Source organism: Cetorhinus maximus, chromosome 20 (assembly GCF_964194155.1).
Source record: "Cetorhinus maximus chromosome 20, sCetMax3.hap1.1, whole genome shotgun sequence".
Lineage (NCBI taxonomy): Eukaryota > Metazoa > Chordata > Chondrichthyes > Lamniformes > Cetorhinidae > Cetorhinus > Cetorhinus maximus.
Window position 1 is genome coordinate 39118120 of NC_135898.1, and position 21264 is coordinate 39139383.

The 21264-nt window shown below is 43.9% G+C and overlaps 1 protein-coding gene across 1 annotated transcript in view; it reads left to right on the forward strand.

Moving 5' to 3' along the window:
- The first annotated feature begins 2263 nt into the window (after positions 1-2263).
- pcdh15b (protocadherin-related 15b) overlaps positions 2264-21264 on the forward strand; it is a 1616824-nt gene continuing 1597823 nt past the window's right edge. Inside the window, exon 1 of the mRNA XM_078565941.1 lies at positions 2264-2442. The gene's annotated coding sequence lies outside the window, so the exon portion shown is untranslated. The remainder of the gene's footprint in view (positions 2443-21264) is intronic.

Sequence of the window (21264 nt, forward strand, 5' to 3'; positions counted from 1 at the left end):
GCTTTTGAAAAGGCAAGGAAGATTGCATGATGGGTTGCTTTTAATAATTTCTTCAACTAAAATTCATGTAGATAGCAACTGGTTGTTTCATTTTAAAGGAGATCCAGTGATGTCATGATTTGTCTTCCACTTTGAAATTCTGGGTCCTGCAATTATGTTGTGGTATATCATTGTATGAACACTTCAACACAGTAGCCTAAAATTTTTCTGTCAATATTTTAATAGAAGCCTTAAATGCATTTATTATAAACAGTACCGCATCTCTAGTAAAATAGCAGAGAGGAATTTGTGATAAAGTTAAACGTCTGTTCGCTAACGTAACTTCAGTGTCCAAATCTCATAGAAGGAAGAAGAAAAAAGTTCTGCCTGGAATTTCCTTCAGTTAAAGCCCATATGAGTATGTCATGTGTTTCCGTTCTGCTCAGACGCAGCTTCAGCCCTTTTGGATGTTTCTTATCAGCAACCAAAATTAAATAAAAAACAATGAGAGTTCATCTCCACAGATTAGATCTATTCTGCAATAAGTGCTTTGGGTGAATTTTCACAGGGCAGGGTGAGAGATTCTCTGCTTGAGAATCTTAAAATTAATGGAAGTCATTGTTATTTGGGTTGAAATTTTGATTTTCAAAATGTATGTATGAAAACTTATTAACGCCATATGTTTAATTCTTCATAAGTGGCCATGTGAAGGGACCCTTCAGAAAAATAACATTTTTATATAATGGCCTAATTTGGTACGAATTCCTCCTCATATCTCCTCTTTTGGCTCAATGTCAATTTCTATCTGAAGACGCTTCTATAAGGTATCTTGGGAAGTTTTCCTACATAAAAGGTGCTATATGAAGAGTAGCCATGATGGTGGTGTTTCCTTCTGCATCATCCCTGGGGTTTTGTTGTTTTAAGCTGGCCCTTTCCAAGCTTAGACAGATCCTCTAGCATTAATTAGTCAATTGATCTTCCATCACATTACTTAAAGATAAAAATTAGTAGTGTCTCTCTTTATGTAACTTTTTTGCCACTCTCTAATTTATGTGTATCTTAATTTGCATATTTATTGGGTACATTACTTTTGCTGCTTAGTAGTAGTTCACCATTACCATAGTTTGCTATCACTCTGTTATCAGTGTTGCTTAGTTAAGGTTATGGATGCTAGCTTTAATTATTTGAGTCATTCATGACTTTCACCCCATTATAATAAGTGATACTTGGAATATGATGTTACTTGGAGTTCATGATGCAGAGAGTGTGACAAGAGCACACTTGATGCAAGATTGTAATTGTAATTATGAGAAAAAACATTGTGTTGCCCAGAGTGGCTCAAAGATATTGCTATTTGGAAACTGGCTGCTGGGGTTTGAAAGTGAGATAGTGGTGCATGCTGCAGATCTCCTTTCAATTAGAATGCAGCTGACCTTTACTTTAACTTTACCTACCTGTCTTTGCTCCCTTGATACCCTTACCCACCATATCAAACACAGTCTTGAAAATTACAATTGACCCAAGACATCCTTTTGGGAGAATGAGTTCCAGATTTTTTCTACTCTATATGTGGAAAAGGTGCCTCCTAATTTCACTCTGAAATGACCCAGTCTAATTTTAAGATTATGCCGTCTGACTTGGATTCCCCACCAGAGGAAGTAGTTTCTCTATGTCAGTTTAATCACCTCCATTAGAACGTCATTCAACCTGGTAAACTCAAGTGAATGATAGCCAAGTTCATGCAACCTGTCCACATAATTTAATCCTTTTAAGTCTGCTATTATTCTGGTTATTATTCTGCACTGCTAAGAAACTTTGAGAGAGTAAAATACCAAAGCTGCCTAAATAAATGCCATCTCTGTAATTTGTTTGGCATTCTTCTGTTAAAGGTGTGATAGAAGGTTAAGAGAATCCTCATAGAAATTCACCCTTATACTGGTCAGGAAAGATCTCCTGATTTCCAGGTTGCCAGAGAAACTTTAACAACTAAAACACACAATCACAGGATGTGCACTCTAATTTTATATGAAAGAACAGGGTTTTACCTTTAAATCTGATGGTTACTATCAGTTCTGACATAGAAGATTGTGCGAAAAATCACACTTTCTCTGATATACATAAAGTGCCGGATTTTTGTCTCCCAATGGAGGTGTGAATCAACTTATGAAATGCTGAACTTTGTTTATTTTGTTGCTGGAGAAACAATTTTCTTCTGCCCTCCTGAACCCACTCCATTTTTGCATGGCGTTTTTGCAGGTCAGGAAGGCTTTGGGTGCAAAACGCATACACATCTCTTCTGAGGTCAAGGTCCCCATTGTGAGGAACACAAGAAAATTACATCTCCTCCTGCACACAAGTTTCATGTGCTGGTGTGAGTCTTGGAATCCCTCAAAGAACACATCTCCTTTGAGCGTTTGTGACCACTGGGGAAAACCTGCTGAGGAGTCGAGAACATCCTGAAAGGTAAATGTAAGATGTTTTGACACCTTCAAGTATAAATATTAGATGCTGTATTGTAATGTTGATGCATTTTAATGCAGTGATTCAGCATAGGGATGTCCTGCAAAGGTAAGTTGACCCTTGCATTGACCACCTTGGTGTTAAGTGATGTCATGCATCACAGTACTTTTTCCATTGAAGAAGGTGCCATAAAGCATTAAAAATGTTAAAATGAAGTTCTGTCAACCTCTGCTGTCATGTTTTGTGCTGTGATTTAAATCGACTTACGACTCGCTATTTGAAAAAATTCTGCTTTTGAACGTTGAAAAAAATCTCTGTTTTGGTTACTCTCCATTAATTGACAGGCTCTATACTTTGAAATGGAAATGGAACATCATTCTGTTCTGTTTCAGGAAATTTAGCTGGGAGCTTTTGGTATGACAGCTGTAGTCATTATGAATGTTTGGCTTGGTTTTAGAAGCTACAAATGGCTTCAACTCAGCAGGTGGCCTATTGATCGAAGAACAATTTAAACTTTTAAGAGGTTGTAATAACAAACATATGCCTTTGATGCGCTTTCTTGTTTTTTTAACAAACCTAATGGGCACTTAAATAAATTACAATTTTTTTGTACTGGAATAGTTTTCTTTTCTAGTATGAATGATAGTGTGTTTGAATTCAGTGTTTTATTAGATTTTTAGAGGTTTGATTTTTTCCCAATAATTTTAAAATATTGCTGAAAAAAGAGAAATGTCAAAGCTTTTCGTCTTGTGCTCATCAGGACACTTCACATGAATACAAATATATTTAAATCCACAGCTGCAAGTAATAATTTCCTTACTTGTCTTATTGGGCTCCATCCTGCACTCAAATTCACCAATGAAATGGAGCAGTCAAATGAACTCCCCTTCCTTGACATACTGGTTTAGAAATCTGCCAGGGGTTTACCGTCAGCCTACTTTCACTGGTCAGTGTACGCGTTGGGATTCTTACAGCTCCACACACTATAAGAGTGGTCTTATCGGTAACCTTGTATATCAGGCCTGAGCCATTTGCCAACCATGTGAGCTTGTTGCTAAAATAGAGCACATCAAAGGCATCCTGCAGGATAATGGCTACCCCGATCAGATCATTTTGTGCTGTATATCATGCTGCCTTATGAATGGGCCTAAGGCCTTCACTTTCGGCCCTGAAAAATGCCCAACCTACCTCAGGTTACCCTGGAAGGGCAAGGTATCTCAGAAATTTAAACAACTGGTGAAGCTAACTGTTTCATGCTGCTACAGGGCAGTAGCAAAATGAGTGGCATTCGCCACTAACAGGATGCTGCCATCAAGCCAAAAGAACATTTTGCGCATCACACAAATGAGTAAGGTGGTATATGAATTTCAGTGCCAGTGTAATGCTAGGTATGTGGGCTATACGTCCCAAGGATTGAAGGATTGTATCAAACAGTATATCCCAGCCATTGTTCGCAATGGGCAAGGTATAGGCTGCACCCAACCAGCCTGTGCTTGCAAAAATCAAAACAGAGTGTCCAACATTAGATGTGATTCAGCTATTGGACAACATTTGCTAAATAATCCTCAGTGCTAAGAATCATGCTGACAACCAATTTAAGATTGTCAGTTGAGTTCGCAGTGTGGCGTATTTGCTCCTACTGGAAGGTGCATATATTAATACACAAAGTCAGGTGTGCATTTCGAAAGTTGTAAAAGAATGCATGGGCAGAATTTTCAGTTTGACGTCCATCCCGACGTCACCGCGTGCCATTGCGATATTTCGCTGGTGGGCGCGTGATGAAGTTTGACGCGTGCCTGCCATTGATTAATGGGCTAGTTAAGGCCCTTAATTCATCATTCGACGGCGGTTTTTAGGCACCCATGCGATCTTTGGGTTGGCACACGGGTGCAACGGGCAGGTGGGTAAGAGACTTTTCTATGAGCCTCACCCAGGGGCGGGATAAGGGGGCTTAGTAGGGTTGTCAATCTGTTTTGTGAAGTATTTATTGGAGAAAGTATTTTAAACTTGTCTGTGTGATATGCAGTAGTTCATAACACATTCCAGCAGCTTTCTGTGTACTTTGAACCTTCAGGTCAGCACTCTGCAGTCAGGAATCATCAGCGGGCCTGCAGCTTTCCAGAGGCCTCCCCTTAGCCTGGGTATGGGTTCTGACATGTCCACTGGAGGCAGCTCCTCTGAGGAGGAAGGGAGGGCTAGAAGGAGAAGGAGGCCAGGAGTGCACATTCAGCCTCAAGGGGAGTCACCTTTGGGAGTACAGGCGCATACACAAGGGGTGCATGGCCAAGAGGTAGCCCAAGGTGGAAGGGGCCACAGAAGACGCCATTGTCCTGCTGCCAGGGTATACAGGCGGCGAAGCAGCTACCTCAATATGTCTGAGGTGCCGTGCCGAAGGAGGCTCCGACTGTCAAGGGAGACAGTCAGCTACACCTATCAGATGATTGACCCTGAGATCTTCCCTAACTGTGTGGGAGGACACCCCAGGCCAGTGACTCTGAAGGTCACAGCTGCCCTCAACTTCAGTGCCTCTGGCTCCTTCCAGGGCTCGCTGGGTGATCTTTGTGGTGTCTCCCAATCAGCTGTCCACACTTGTGTCAAACAGGTCACAGACGTTCTGTTCAGGAGTGCATTGGTCTTCATCCACTTCCGCTGGGACCAGGCAAGCCAGACACAACGAGCTAGAGGCTTCGCGGCCATTGCTGGCTTCCCCCATGTCTAGGGTGCAATCGACTGCACACATGTGGCCATCAAGGCGCCAGCAGGTGAACCCGATGCCAACAGGAAGGGCTTCCACTCCATGAACGTGCAGATAGTGTGTGATCACAGGATGCTGATTCTACAAGTCTATGCAAGGTACCCAGGTAGCTCCCTTGACGCCTATATCCTCAGACGCTCCCAGATTGCGGGGCTCCCACACAGGGGAGATCCGGCCTGGCTTGATGGTTGGCTGCTGGGTGACAAGGGCTATTCCCTCGGAAGGTGGCTCATGACGCCTCTCCGCCATCCAAGAACAGAAGCTGAGCAGCGGTACAAAAGAAGCCATGCCTCCACAAGGGCTGTGGTGGAGAGAGCCATCGGTCTTCTCAAGATGCGCTTCCGATACCTGGACTGCTCAGGTGGCGCATTCCTGTACCCCCAGATTGTGTGTCAGTAATAGTGGTTGCATGCTGCGCTCTCCATAATCTTGCGCTGGAAAAGGGGGCCGCAGTGGATGATGAAGATATTGACGCAGTGTCAACGGCTGCACACGATGAGTCCAGCACTGATTCTGAGGAAGACCATGGACAGGAGAATGCTGAGGGGCTAGATGCTAACCCGGGACTACACCAAGAGGCAGGGACACCCAGGAGGCTTTAATCCAATGACCCTTCAGCTAGCACAACACAAATGGATCAGCAGGACCAGCCTTGTCTGGCGCATCCATACTCGGCACCTAAGTGAAAATCTGCCAGGTCATCAGCAGGAACTAAGGGCTTTGGACATAAATTTGAATGTCCAAACAAACACTCATGACATTTCTCTTAAACATACACATGCAGAACAAACGATCCACCCTCAGCCATGGTCACACATCTGATTTTTATTTTAAACATCAGATGTTCTCCCAATTCCAAAACAATGCTTTAAGCAAACAAAAATAAATTATAAGGACCTAATCTCGGGCCAACACAAAAGCACCAGTGAGAAACCCGTGATGTGCCTAAGGTGCCTTATGGTTTTGTTTACGGGTGCTATGTCTTGGTGCTGCCCCATCCCTCGGAGTGGGATCTGAGGTAGCCTGCTGACTCTGCTGTCCTGTTGGCCTCGATGACCTTGGCGGTCGTCCTCTGGCCCATGGAGCCTGTGCTGGGCCCACCTGGGAGGGATCTGCCAGGTCCACAGCTGGCATCTCCCCAGTCATTGCAACCTCACTGGATGAAGCGGTCACTGGGAGAGGGGCGATGCAGCTGGTGCCCTCATCTGGAACACCGTGAGAGGAGCCCGCAGATACGACAGGCAGCTGTTCTGCCAACGTGAGATTGCCTTGGACTTCCCTGCTCACCGTGGATGGATAGGCAACAAGCTGGGAAGCTTGAAGCCCACACCTTCTCCCTTATTGGCACTGACCAGCTGTGGTCAATGCCGCTGTGAGGGCTTGCAGGTCTGAGCGCATCCCCAGGAGGACCTGATTGTCCTCCTGGAGACACCTCTCCACAAGAGTCACCACCCTGTCCATGGAGGAAGCATGACGCTCTGCCATGAGGCTCATTGCATCAGTGATGCTCCGCGTGGACTCCTCCACCATGGACAGCAAGCAAAGCATAGCCTTATGTATCACCCCCAGATGCTCCCGCTCACCCAGCCGCATTTCCTGCAGCTGCTGCATCGTGGACGACTCCAGAGGCACATCATCAGGCACCGACTGAGCATGCGCCTGGTCCCCTGCAGTCCTCCGCCTGCTGGCGCCATTGGCACTCTCTGTCTTTGCCAGCTCTTCCAGCGAATGTGAAGTGCCCTCTCCACTGTGCCCCGGGACACTAGCCAATGTTTCAATGCCCACCGAGGTGCTAGTATCTACGCTGATGCCTGCCTCACACAGATGGTGTGACGCAGGTGACATTGAGAGACCTCATGTGTGATAGGGGGCATCTGCAGTTCCTCCTCCGGCCATGCTCTGATGATGCTGAAATGAACAACAAGGACAGTGGATCAGTTAGCGTGCACACAGTGACACACTTCATCCCTTTCCCCCGGCTCATTATGTGCTCAACCTTCCAGGACCAATGGACACGAACATTGGTGGGGTGGCAAATAGTGAGGAGTATAGCCTTACATTACAGGCGGATATAGATGGGCTGATCAGATGGGCTGATGAATGCCAAGTGGAATATAATGTGGATAAGTGTAATGTGATGCACTTGGGCAGGACAAACAAGGCATGGGAATACACGATGAATGGTAGGACCGTGGGAAGTAACGAGGATCAGAGGGACCTTGGTGTGCATGTCGACTGGTCCCTTAAGGTAGCGGGACAGGTACATAAGATGTTTAAGAAGGCATAAGCCATGCTTGCCTTATTAGCCGAAGAATAGAATAAAGGAGCAGGGAGGTAATGCTCCAAGTGCACAAAACGCTGCTTAGCCCACAGCTATAGTTCTGCGTGCAGTTCTGAAATGCGCTTTATGGGAGGGATGTGATTGGAGTGGAGAGAGTGCAGAGGAAGTTTACCAGGATGTTGGCAGGCCTGGAGAGTTTGACTTTTGAGGAGAAATTGCATAGACTGGGGTTATTTCCCCTGGAGCAGAGGAGAATGAGGGGTGACATGATTGAGGTGTATAAACTTATGAGGGTCAAAGATAGGGTCGACAGAAAGGAAATTTTCCCCTTGGTGGAGGGATCAGTAACCAGGTGGCATAGATTTAAGGTAAGGGGCATGAGGTTTACAGGGGACGCAATGAGCAACTTTTGCACACAGAGTGTGTTGGGAATGTGGAGCGCACTGCCTGAAAGGGTGATAGACGCAGAAAGTCTCCCAACATGTAATAAGTATTTGGATGTGCACTTGCGATGCCTTGGCATACAAGCCTATGGGTATAGTGCTGGGAAATGGGATTAGAAGAGTTAGGAACGTGTTTGACATGCGCATCCTCGAAGGGCCGAAGCAATGTTGCAACAAAAACAAATTTTACTATCATCAGTGCTATGGATGTTGGGAGGACATTGTGGATCTCACTGTTGGCCTCAAATACCTGGCCGTTCCACCCCAGCCTCACTGACACCAGTTGACCTGGGTGTATGGCGCCTCTCAAGCTCAGGGACTTCCTGCTCGAAGTGGCTTAACATGAGGAGGTGAGCCTGACCGCCTCCAGTCCTCGCACACTCCAACACATTATGAACATTCTTCTCCTGAGAAAGAGAGAATACCATTTATTGCGGCAATTTGCACATGGACTCTACACACGCACACTGCACCCCAACCACAGTGGGCCATATCAGGCCTCCAGTGCCTCCTCTCCCCGCTACTGCTGATCATACACACACAGATAGTACGCCTGCTCCCAACCCCCCCAACGGCCACCTTGGTCACATTCTGCGTACATTACTTTAGGAAACACACGGTCTTTGCTCGCATAGCAAGGAGGTGCAACTACGTGCAGCTTCGAGGGCACCAGATGGCTCTTAAGGCTCCCCTTCCACCATCTCATCATCCTGAATAGGACATGTGTTGGAGTTCTGAGTATGCGCCTAGCTGCATTTCCTGCAGGTTGCCCCCAGACTAGTTATGTGCGACTAAGAGCAACACATGGTGGGTGGGAGGGGGGCGGGGGGGATCTCATCTCCTCATGAACCACTCAGGTTGATTTAAGCATGGGCACTATTCTGCTCGCCCACCCAGCGTAGGAAAAATGTCCAACATGATTCGATGCAGTCACAACAGTAAGACTTCGGGGGGGGCCTCAAAGGCTAAGGCTACCTGCTGGGTTAAAAGCCCAATGCCAACATGGTACTCACCCTGCCAGAGCGCAACAAATCATTGAAGCGCTTACGGCACTGGATCCAGGTGCGCTGCACCACATCGCGGGAGCTCACCACCTCCTCCCAGGCATGTTTGGTCATGTGGGAGGGCCTCCTCCTCCCATCCTGGAGGGCAGCAAGGCAATCATCTGAAAAGCAAGGGGCGCATTGGCCCCCAGCTGGCCTACCCTGCAGCCTGCCCTGCTCCTGTGGCAGACCCTGCAGCCTGGCCTGCTCCTCTGCCATTCCCTCCAGCGTGCCCTGGTCAGCCGACCCCCTGTGGTGCGCCCTTGAATAGTCCATTGTCACCAGCCTACAGGAGGCTGCCAGGCCTCCCTTTAAACAGACTGCTGGCTCGCCATTGGACCCGGTGGTCTGTGCACACCCGCCGCCGCCCGCGCACTCCCACTATCCACAGGAGTCAGCAAATACACTGGGCGGGCCTTAATTGGCCCACCCGTGTAAAATGGCAGGTCCGCACCCTCTCTCCCCCTCCCCAAAACGGAAAATTCTACCCCATGTTGGGTTTCCACAGGAAAGCCTGGCCGAATTCTTTGTCCAAGTCGTTAATATAGATTGTGAATAGCTGAGACTTGGGACTGGTCCTTGAAGCAATTCACTAGATACAGCCTGTCAACTTTAAAATGCCTCATTTATCCCTATTCTCTACTTCCTGTCTGTTAACCAATCTTCCATCCAGGCTAATATCTTACTCTCAACTCCTTAAGCCCTTATTTTGTGTATTAACTTTTTTGGGGCACCCTAACAATTGCCTTTTGGTAATCCAAATATACGACATCTACTAGTTCCCCTTTATCGACCCTGCTGGTTACATCCTAAAAAATCCCTACTTAATTTATCAAGCACGACTTCCCTTCATAAAACCATGCTGACTTGTTCTAATCATGTTATGCTTTTTTAAGTGCACTTAAGACTTCATTAAAAATAGATTCTGGCATTTTCCCAACAACTGGTATCGGGCTATCTGGCTTGTAGTTCTCTGTTTTCTCTCTCCCTCTTTTCTTTAATAGTGGGGTTACATTTACTATCTTCCAATCCGTTTTTCTAGAATCTAGAGAATTTTGGAAAAACATAACCAGTGCATCCACTATCTCTGCAGCTACCTCTTTTAGAACCCTAGGATGTAGGCAATGAGACCCTGAGGATTTGTCAAGTTCCTCAAGTTTCTCTAATGAATATTTCTATGAATATGAATTACTTTAAGTTCTTCAATAGCTTCTTGGCTATCCTCTATTCCTGCTATGTAATTTCTATCTTCTGCTATGAAGACGAATGCAAGTTATTGTTCATATCTTCCAATCCCTCATTCCTCATCATAATTTCTCCTGTTTCCACCTCTAAAAGCCCAATGTTTGCTTTATCTACTCTTCTTCTTATACATTTGTAAAAGCTCTTACAATTTGTTTTATATTCCTGGATAATTTCTCAGTTTTTGTTTCTCTTTCAGCAACATTTTGGTCACCCGTTTCTAGTTTCTAAAACTCCTAATTCTCAGGCTCATTACTATGCTTCCCAACATTATAAGCCACTTCTTTTAATCTAATACTATCCTAGTAGGCCACGGTGGAGTTTTATCACTGAATTTTTGTTTTTTAATGGTATGTATTTTTGTTGAACACCTTGAATTGTCTCTAGATTTTTCCCACTGTTTATTTACCACCACACCTTTAATCTATTTAATCAATAAACCTTAGTCATCTCTCCCCTCATACTCATGTAATTGGCTTTGTTTAAGTTTAAGATTCTTGATTGTGATTGGAGTATGTCACTCTCAAACTTAATATGGAATTCAATTGTATTGTAATCACTTTCTCCCAAGGATCTTTTACTATGCAATTACTAATTAAACCTGCCTCATTAAACAACACATGATCTAAAGTAGCTTTATACCTAGTTAGTTTTACAAAGTATTATTGCAGGAAACTCTCTCAAAAGCATTCTACAAACTCATCTTCCATAATACCCTTGCCCATTTAATATGTCCGGCCTATATAAAGATTGAAGTCCCACAATTATCACATTGCCTTTCTTCCAAGCTCTGATTATTTATTGCTTAATTATCTGTCAAACAGTCTATAAACTATTCTCACCAACCTTTTCTGAGCTTCTAATTTATAGACTCGATCAAAACTGATTTTACTCCATGATCTTCTGAGTCAAGATCCCTTCTTACTATGGTCCTTGTGTCATCCTTTATCATAATGCCTACTTCTCCTTTTTCAATCTCTCAGTCTTCTTAAAATGTTGTGTACCTGGAGTAATTATTTCCCAACTCTGATCACCTTGTAACCACGTCTCTGTAATTGCAGTTAGATCTAAACTATTTATCTCTATTTGTGTCTCTAATTTGCCTATTTTATTATAAATGCCTCACTCATTCCATAAAGAGCCTTTAACTTTTCACTACATTACTTGATTGCCTCCACTTTTTTCTTTAGATTTCTAAATTTCCCTTCATCTGACTCCTTTTAGTTTGAAACCCCTTCCACAGATCTAGTTATTCAATTTTCCAGAACAGTGATCTCAGCCCAGTTTAAGTGGAGTTCTTCCCAAAGGAACAGCTCCCTCTTTCTCCAGTACTGATGCAAATACCACATGAATCAAATCCTTTTCTCCCTACACCACTCTTTGAGCCACTTGTTTAATTGTCTAATTGCTTGACTCTGTTAATTGGCACATAGCTCAAATTAGAATCCAGTGGTTATTACCTTTGGACCCTAACTCCACAAATTCTCCCTTCTGAATAACATTCCTAATTCCTATGTGGACCATGACAACTGGGTCCAACCCTCCCATTTCAAATTCATCTCCAGCTGCAAAGGGATGTCCTTAAATAACATAACCTTTGGAGCTCCCAGCCCCAGCTGTAGAGAAGAGTTTCTAGCCCCTGACTATACTGTCCCCATCACAATCATGTTCCTGTTCACTCCCCCCCCCCCGCCAATTTGAATGCTTCCTGGCACCATGGTACAATGGCCAGTTTGCTCATCCACCCTGCAATCCTTGTTCTCATCCACACAAGTAGCAAATATCTCACACCTGTTGGTCAAAGTCAAGGGCCAAGGCCCCTCTATCATTACATCCAGGATTTGCATACCTTGCTAACTCACAGTCACACCCCCCTGACCCTGATCATTGGCAAACTTTAAAGTTCTACTTAAACTTAGTGGTGTGACTGCCTCTTGGAAACAAAGTGGTGAGTTATCTTTCCCTTCCTTGATTCCCTGCAATATTGTCAATTTGGACTCCAGCTCAACAACTCTGAGTCAAAGTTGCTCGAGCTGCAGATATTTACTGCAGATATAGCTGTCCAGGATTGCAGTGCTGCCCTCAAGCTTTCACATGTTGTAGTTACAGCAATTATTTATTTATTTGTTAATTAGTTACTAATTTAATACAGTAATCAGCAACTGAATGAGATCAGTACTGTAGTGAAAAATAATCGTAGTTTAAAGGATCAAAATCTGGAATCACTTTTAGTGGAGATAAAAAGCGAAGGAAAGAAGTTACTGGTGGGAGTATTTTATAGGCTCCTTAGCATTATCCGCACTGTAGGACATATTATAAATTAAGAAATAATGGGGGCTTGTAAAAATAAAAGTACTGCAATAATTGTGGGCAATTTTGATCCTCATAGATTGGACAGATCAAATTGGCAAAATAATCTGGAGGATGAGTTCATAGACTGTATTCGGGACAGCTGCTTAAAACAATATGTTATGGAATCAACCAGGTAGCAGGCTACTGTAGACTTGATAATGTATAAAGCGGCAGGATTAATTAATGACTTCATAGTGAAGGATCTTCTCGGCAAGAGTGATCATAATGTGATGGAATTTCACACAATTTGAGGGTGAGAAATGGAGGTCTAAACTAGTGTCTTAAACTTAAATAAAGGCAATTACAAGGGTATGAAAAAATACTGGACTGCAAAAACAGGTTAAAAGGTAAGACAGTAGAGAAGCAGAAGTAGAAATAGTTCATAACTCTCAACAAAAATATATTCCATTGAGAAAGAAAAATTCTATGAGAAGGATACACCATCTGTAGCTAACCAAGGAAGTTAAAGATAGTATCAAATTGAAGAAAAAGGCACACAATGGCGTGAAGCTAATGGTAGGTCAGAAGATTGGGAAATTTTTACAAAGCAGCAAAGCATGAATAAAAAAATAGAGAGAAATTACAGTATGAGAGAAAGGTAGCAAGAAATATAAAATCAGACAGTAAAAGCTTCTAAAAGCATATAAAAAGGAAAAGAGTAGCTAAAGTGAGCATCTGTCTCTTAGAGGGTGTTTTGTATCTGTGTTCACGGTACAAAACACAAAACGCATCCCAAGAATAATAAAACATCAAGAGATAAAAGGGAGGAACTTAAATCAATCATGATAACTAAAGAAAAAGCTACTAGGAAGCTAATGGGACTAAAGGTTGACATGTCTGTGGACCTGATAGCCTGCATCCTAGAGTCTTAAAAGAAATGGCTGCAGAGATAGCAGATGCATTAGTTATAATCTTCCAAAATTCCCTAGATTCTGGAAAGATTCCAGCTGATGGAAAAACCACAAATGTAACACTTCTATTCAAGAAAGGAGGGAGACAGAAAGCAAGAAACTATAGGCCAGATAGCCTAACATCTGTTATTGGGAAAATGCTAGAATTAGTTGTTAAGGCTTTGTAGCAGGACATTTAGAAAATCATAATGCAATCAAGCAGTGTCAACATGGTTTTGTCAAAGGAAAGTTATGTTTAACAAATTCATTGGAGTTATTTGAGGATGTGGCAAGCAGGGTGGATAGAGTGGGAACCTGTTGATGCAGAGTATTTGGATTTCCAAAAAGGCATTCAATAAGTTGCCATATGAAAAGTTATTGCAGAAGAGAAGAGGTGATGGTCTTGGGGGTGATATATAAGCATGGATAGAGGATTGACTAACAGTAAACCGACAATTGGGATAAATGGGTCATTTTCAGATAGATAAACTGTCGCTAGTGGAATGCCACAGGGATCAGTGCAGGGTCCTCAACTATTTATGATCTATGTTAATGATTTGGATGAAGGGACTGACTGTATTGTAGCCAAATTTGCTGACTCGACAAAGATAGCTAGGAAAGCAATTTGTGAGGAGGATACAAAGAGTCTGCAAAGAAATATAGATAGGTTAAGTAAGTGGACAAAAATTTGGCCAATGGAGTATAATGTGGGAAAAACATCACCTCGTCTGCTTTGGCAGGAAGAATAGAAAAGCAGGCCGTTATTTAAGTGTTGAGAGGCTGCATGATGCTGCGATACAGAGGGACCTGTGTGTTCTTGTACATGAATTACAAAAAGTTAGCATGCAGGTATACTAAGTAATTAGAAAGGCAAATGGAATGTTGACCTTTATTGCAAGTGGGATGGAGTATAAAAATAGAGAAGTCTTGCTACAACTGTACAGGACATTGGCAAGACCACCTTGAGTATTGTGCACAATTTTGATCTCCTTATGTAAGGAGAGATATACTTACATTGGAAGCAGCTCAGAGGAGCTGACTAGGCTGATTCTTGGGATGAAGACGTCTTATGAAGAAAGGTTGAGCAGTTTTGGCCTATACTCATTGGAGTTTAGAAGAATGAGAAGTGATCTTCTTGAAACATATAAGATCCGGAGGGGGCATGACAGGATAGATATTGAGAGGGTGTTTACCCTCATGGGGGAATCTAGAACTAGGGCGCATTATTTAAAAATAAGGGATCTCTCGTTTAAGACTGAGATGAGGAGGCATTTCTTTCTCAGAGGGTTATTAGTTTTTGCAATTCTCTTCCCCAGAGAGCAGTGGAGGCTGGGTCATTGAACATATTCAAGGCTAAGTTAGACAGGTTTTTGATCTACAAAGAAGTCAAGGGATATGGGGGGGCAGGCAGGAAAGTGGGGTTAAGGCCAGAATCAGATCAGCCATTATCTTGAATGGCGGAACAGGCTCAAGTGGCCAAATGGCCTAGTCTTGCACCTATTTCTTATGATCTTATGTAATAGCAAATTACTGTCTCTCCCCAGTTTCATTGTGGTCCTGCAATTTATTTCCTTTCAGGTTGTGATGACCCTTGTGCTTTGGGGGAAAGCCTGTATTCATTTTTGAGAATATCTCTTTAATCTCAAAGTGAAACTGAGAAGTATTCTAAAAAGGGTCTAATTGGAATTCCTAGCAAGCATCCTAGTTCCAAGAAATGCCCATTTGACCAGGGTTGCTTTTGGTATGAAAGTTTAAAAAAAGCATAAAACAGTAAATCACTAATTGGGAGGTTGAATTATAGCTGGCCTCGGAATCTGCAGTTCAGAACAAATCCTGGTGAAACAGCAGGGAGAAGATACTGAGAATAGAACATGGACTGTGTTAGTGTGTGTATTATACAGTTGGAAAGGACAGAGAGCTGAAGACTGGGGCAGCAGGGACTGTGGATTGGAAAAGACCTCCTTTGCTATTTTAGGTTTACCAGAGCCAACCAGGCTATTTAAAGGAGAAGGATAAAGGCGTCTCTGGGGATTCTGTTCCATCATGTGGACCTAGCTAAGGAGATTCTGCAGACGTGTGCTGTTTGGGTGTTGACTGTATCCAGGAACTTAGATAGAATATGGCTGCTGGCGAAAGCAACTCAAGGGCCAAATCCATTGAATGAGAAATGAGTGATCTTATGTGCCGGAGGCCGAGTTGGAAAGACTGTGAGATTGCCACAGTGATGCAGGAAGTGATGCAAGTGCTTGTAACTACATGAAGGATACCTTTGTCGTAGTAACTATTTAAAGTGAAATTTACCTTTTATTTGAAATATAATTTTCTTGTTAATTAATGTTTGAATTATGTTAATTTTAGTTGGTTTGTTAAAGTAAAAGTTTTAAACAGTGAAATCTTGTCCATTGATTTTCTTTCCATTATCGTCATGGGGATTCCTTTCTTTTTAAAAATTATTGGTCTCTACAGAGATCATAACAAGGTGCCTATCCAATTTCTTTTTAAAAGCCACAATTGAATCTGCCTTGAATACACTCTCAGACAGTGCATTCCAGATCCTAACCCTGTTTTCCTCATGCCACCATTGGTTCTATTACCGTTTACCTTAAATCGGTGTCCTCTGGTTCTCGACTCTTCCACCAATGGGGGAACCATTTCTTTCTATCTACTCTGTATAGACCGCTGATGATTTTGAACCCCATTATCATATCTCAACCTTCTCATCTCTAAAGAGAACAATGCCAGCTTCTCCACTCAATCCACATAACTGAAGCCCCTCATCCCTCAAACCATTCTTATAAATCTTTTCTGCTCCCTTGAATGCCTTCACATCCTCCCCAAAGTGCAATGCCCAGAATTGGGGACAATTCTCCAATTGAGGCTAAAACAGTATTTTATGAAAGTTCATCAAAATGTGCTTGCTTTTGTACTCAAGGAGCGGAATCATCCCTGATTTGCACTAAGTGTGGTAGCAGGCGGGTTAAAATGACGTTTTACCTGCCAGCCACAATGGCGGCTTTTCACGCTGTTTCGTCCCAAACCCGCTGCATTAATTATGCATTCCCAGGGTGCACGCTGTTTTGATGGCGGGCGGGCTCCGGTTCACCTGCCACTCTGTCACCTCGCTACTTCATCATGCTAGGCATCACATTACAGTGCTTCCAGCCCATGACTGCAACAAAGAAGACATGGACCGAAAGGCAAGAAGACTGCAGCCCTTGAGCACCATTTGGATGCCGTGGAGGCCCGCTGTGATGTCCTCTACCCCGTCCTGACCACAGGAGGGGCAGCTACATTACCACTCCAGCTTAGTAAGCGATGCAGTGGTGATCAGTGCCTGTGCTGCATAGAAGAGTTTGGCCATCCAATGCAGATAGAGGATCAATGATCTCATTCATGCCGCCAGGGTATGGCAGCCATCTCATCACTCTAAACTCTCACACTCAAGCCCGTCACACATTCACTGGCATCTCACTCACTGCCAGCTCAAGGGACATCACCACCCATTCTCACACACATACCCTCACATGTCCATCTGGCCTCATCTCCTCTGGAGACTGCTTCCTCAGCCCTCACCATCTTGAGGCCACTTGCAAAGATCAACATGTGCCTCCACACACACCCTGAGATGCCCTCCTACCCCAGTACAGCTCTTGTCCTACAGTCTCTTCCCTTGCCGTTGGCCACTTACCCCCCAACCTTTCCCCAAGCAAAACTTTGCCCAGCAGCCTTTGAAAAGCCACCCACGTATGGCTGATCAGGTAGGTAGAGACCTACCCGGGAGCTCCCCTAAAAGTGATGTGGTGCTGTCTGTGAAGCCCGGTACTGATGACTGCGAGTGCTGACTGAAGCAAGGTAGGCAAACAAACCTTGAAGTCCCGAGCGAAGTGCAGCCCCCCAAGTGCATGCCTTATATATGCAGTTGTGAAACACATCGGCGTGTTTTCCCACTGACATGGGCGGACAGTCCACCAGGGAGGGGGGAGAATGAGTCCAGTGAGCTGGCCTTATAAAGATATGATGATATATTACAGCGACGTTCCCGATGCCCGATGTCGGGGAATGCGGCCCGCCATCAGCGGGTGGAGCAGATGATCGCAAAACTGGTTTCACGCCCGGGCCTTTTCATAGATGGCTGTATCACAAGATTGGAGAGTAGCCTTGAGCCTTTGCAATTCATGTTCTCTTGCAAAATTTGCAGGTTTTTTTGGGCTGAATGGTCTATTTCTGTGCAGTAGACTCTATGTAATTATATCAGAATTGCGAGGCTGCACCTATCAGGAAACAATTGGTGGCTGGGACTCTTTACAAAAGGGAAAACTAAGAAGCGATCTGACGGTTTATAAAATTATGAAGGTGTTCACTAATATCAACGTGGAGAGACTGTTACAACTTAAGTGGACATACATATCAGATAGGCATTAACAGATCAAATAAAGAATTTAACAAGAATTTTTTGACACAGTGCGGTAAAAAGTGGAATTCATGTTGCATGGAGTAGTCGAAGCAGATTAGGCATTTATGCAAGAGAAGGCTTACGTCATGATAGACAAGGAAATAGAGGAATACAGGGGGCAGCATGGGAAGAGATAATTTGAGTGGAATGAGGCTTGTGTGGACTGTCAATACCAACACATGGGCCAGGATTTTCCCATCGGTGAGGGGGGGTGGGGCTCACTCGTCGATGTGTAAAATGACGCGCGGTGACGTCGGGCGGAACTCCCGATGTCACTGTGCCCCATTTAAATTTTCAGGTAGGCGGGAGCTCAGCAAAATCAGCTGTGCGCCCGCTGACCTGTCAATGGCCAATTGAGGCCATTGACAGAGCCATTAAAGTAATTAATGGACCTGCCTGTCCAACCTTAAGGTTGGTGGGCAGGCCAGGAGCCCTGCCGGGTTTCAGAAAAAGCATGAAACCTCATCCACAGGTGGGATGAGGTTTCATGTAGGTTTTAAAAAAACAATTAAAGTGTTTTTAAAAGTTATGGACATGTCCCAACTCATGTGACAGTGTCACATGAGGGGACATGTCCAGGAAATTTTTTTTTCTCTGTTTTCAATATTTTTTAATGTGTAGCCGATCTCCCTGAGGCAGCACTTAGCCTCAGGGAGATGAGTGTGCTCTTTCATGCGCATGCGCGAAAGAGTGCACTCTCAGCTTAAGGAATCCCCCCCTGCCCGCACAGGGTGTGCATAGCGCTTCCGTGCAGACATCACGCTGGACGGGCCTTAATTGGCCCGCCCACATAAAATGGCAGCGCACCCCCAATTGGGGGTGCCATTCGGAGGCGCACCTCCGCGTCCACTCTTCAACTTCCCCCCCGATGGGGGGGGAAATTCTATCTATGAGCTGAATGATGCCTGTATTTCTGTGGTGTAGTTTCAAAAAGTTCAACGAGCGATCCACAGTTTTTTATTAGGGGCTCTTTCCATTGGTAAGCTTCTATTTTTGTTAATACTGTTTACCTCCGATTGCCAATATACAAAAAGGAAAAGTACGAAAAAGGGGAAAACCCAGAATGCAGTTAAAATAAATAAATTGAACAAATTTAAAAAGTTTTAAAAACCAACAATGAGAAAAATTAGACCAAACCAAAAGCAGCAAAATGGCCTTTTTTCTCCACCTGTTTATCTTCAATATTTTGAAAACATTAGCCTGACATTTGCAAACAGATCAAAAGAAATTGTAGAAGGGATACAAAGATAACATTATTAAGGACTTATCTTCTCGAGTTCATGCAGATTATTGTATTTTTTCCCAGATCTCTGCAGCTTCATGTTCTCTATGGCCATTTCATCCAGTAATTTCTTCTTCTTTCTCATACCTGAGTCATAAATGTTTTTGAATGGATATCTGTTACCTCTGGGTCATTACTTCCTCGTCTGAGATCTTAAATTCGGGATGATTGTTTCACTCCCTGCAGACTGAACATTGTGATAATGTACAACTAGCTTCTTATTCAGTGTGTTTAATTTCCTTTTGTATTATAACCTAGATGTCGGGATGAAATAAAGAACAATGTACTAAAATTGTGCATTTCACTAGTGAGGGAGAAACTATGGGCTGAATCTTCTGGTCGGCGTGCGGGGGTGGGCCCGACATGCCGATGCGCAATGGCCTATTAAGACCATTAAGTAAGTAATTAAAGTATTTAAGAATGCTGCCCGTCCAACTTTATGGCTGCTGGGCAGGCTTAAAACCCAAGCGGCCTTCGCATTTTTCAGGAAACCTCATCCACGGGCGGGATGAGGTTTCTTGAAGCTTTCGTAAAACAATTAAATAAATTTTCCCAACTTCACAAACATGTCCCAACTCACGTGACACTGGCTGCGCGTTACGCTGGGCAGGCCTTAATTGGCCAGCCCGCGTAAAATGGCGGCGCGCAGTCGATCGTGGGTGGCGATCAGCTCCGCGCCCGTTCCCGCCCAGACCACCTGCCATAGGAAAAATCCAGGCTTATGTAAACTTCCACAAACATGGAAAAATAATTTTCAAATATTTTAAGTTTTGGTTCGAGGATCTTCATTTGTTATTGGTCAAAATTATAATCTAATTTGTCTACAACCTGTTGTTTGTTTATCCCAATCAATTCTGTTCCCAATCAGTTCTGACGATAGGTCACATGACCTAAAATATTAATAGTTTCTCTCCACAGAAGCTGCCTGACCTGCCGAGTTTGTTTTTATTTCAGATTTCCAGCATCCATAGTACTTTGCTTTTATGTACCTTGCTTATATATCTAGTTGTGGTAACTGGATGGAAAGTCACTTCCTCCTGCCAATGGTGGGTCATGTGATGTACTATGGGGGCTCCGACCAGTGAGCTCTTAGCATGGGCAATCCAGGGGCGGATCTTTTCCGATGAGAGATCTGGCCGAGTGCGCAACCACTAAAAATGTCTCTCTAATAAAGTTTAGCTGTTTCTTGATGAAACCAGCCTGCTCCATAGAATCATCACATTAGGTGACGAATGAAAAATCAACTTCGACTCTGCACCTTGCCCTGTTACTGTGAGTAAATTGAACTTTTAAAAACGCTCCTCACCAGTCATGCCGTTGTTTGGAAGAATCGAGACTTATGATGCTAATATTGGAGATTGGAGCCAGTATGTTGAGCGCCTCGGAATTTACTTCGTAGCAAATGAAATAACCGCCGAAGAAAAGTGGGAAGCGATCCTCTTAGGTGTATGTGGCAGTAAAATATATAACTTGATTCGTAACCTCACTGTCCCGAGCGCGCCCAATTCCAAGTCATATTGCGAATTAATGGACCTAGTGAAAACATACTTCCAACCCAAAGCCACCCGTGACAATGCAGTGCTTTACATTCAATTCAAGAGCTCTGGCCCCGGGAGAGTCCACCACAACTTATGTTGCGAACCACCAGCGGTTAACAGAATACTGCAGCTTCGAAGATGTTTTAAATGATATGCTGCGGGACCAATTGGTATGTGGTATCAAGGACGACGCCATTCAGCGCCGATTGCTTGCTGAGGTCAGTATTGATTTTAAATGCGTCCTAGCAACCTCCCTCGTCATGGAAAGTGCTGAGAGAGACTCGCAGGCTTTGCAACACATGGATAATGGTGCTATACTACATGCTGGGCGGGACCCTGCCTTTGAGTGTGGTGCGAAAGCCAGACCTGCAGAATTAAAGTGCGATTCAATGGCCGCTGTGAGAAACATTAAGAAGCCTAGCAGAAACACTTCATCATCGGTTTCAATACAAAATTGCTATAGATGTGGAGGTGACCACGGAGCAGATACCCATAAATTCAAAGAGGCAGAATGCCATTCCTGTCATAAGAAGGGTCACTTGGTTA